Source organism: Schistocerca nitens, chromosome 1, assembly GCF_023898315.1.
Source record: "Schistocerca nitens isolate TAMUIC-IGC-003100 chromosome 1, iqSchNite1.1, whole genome shotgun sequence".
NCBI lineage: Eukaryota > Metazoa > Arthropoda > Insecta > Orthoptera > Acrididae > Schistocerca > Schistocerca nitens.
In genome coordinates, this window is record NC_064614.1 from 837,858,591 (window position 1) to 837,859,692 (window position 1,102).

Below are 1,102 nucleotides of genomic sequence, written 5' to 3' on the forward strand. Positions count from 1 at the left end.
TTGGCTTTTGGAATATCCAGTGCCCCGGCGATATTCCAGCGTTATCTTGAGCATGTCACGTCGACAATCCCTCATTGTATTAATTACCTGGATGACATAATTGTCACAGGCCGCAGCACGAAGGAACACTTGCACAACCTTCGCACCCTCTTTCTCAAATTCAGGTCTGTGGGCTTGCGTTGCAACCTGCATAAGTCAACCTTCTTCCAACCGTCCATTGAGTATGTGGGCTACACCATATCTCGGCATGGCATACAGCCACTAGGAAGTTTGGTCCAAGGTATCGTCAACCTTCCTCGGCCCACTTCGCTGAAAGAGTTACAAGCTCTTTTAGGCAAGATAGCCTATTACCACCGGTTCATTCCCAGGGCTTCCACTATAGCCCACCCCCTGTACTGCCTTCTGCACAAGGGTGTTCCTTTTGATTGGTCGCCTGCATGCGAGCGAGCGTTCACCTCGTTGAAGGGCCTCCTCACTTCAGCCCCTTGTTTGGCTACTTTTGATCCCCGTAAGCCGTTGGTCCTGGCTACAGATGCTTCGCAGTATGGGGTGGGGGCGGTCCTGGCCCATCGCAACGCAGACGGTTCCGAGCAACCACTGGCGTTTGCGTCTAAAACGCTTAGTCCCGTGCAGGCCCATTACTCCCAGGTGGAAAAAGAGGCTTTGGCCATTGTCTACGCTGTTACCAAGTTTCACCCTTTCTTGTACGGCACGAAGTTTCAGTTAATCACTGACCATAAGCCGTTAATATCGTTATTTGGCCCCGCCTCTCAGATTCCGGATAGGGCGGCCCACAGACTACAGCGCTGGGCCTTGTTCCTCTCTAAGTACCATTATGACATACATTTTCGCCCTACAGGACAGCATGCCAACGCCGACGTTCTTTCCCGTCTTCCGGTGGGCCCGGATCCTACGTTCGATCGAGAGGAGATTATGTGTTTTCATTTGGATGTGGCATCCCGCCAAGCAGTTGATGGCTTTCCGATCACTAGTTCTCGAGTCGCCAGGGAAACGGCGGCTGACCCGGTTCTCCGGCAAGTAGTTCGCCTCATTCAGCAGGGGTGGTCCTCCCGCCCTCCGGGCCGGGCCTCGGACCCTCTTC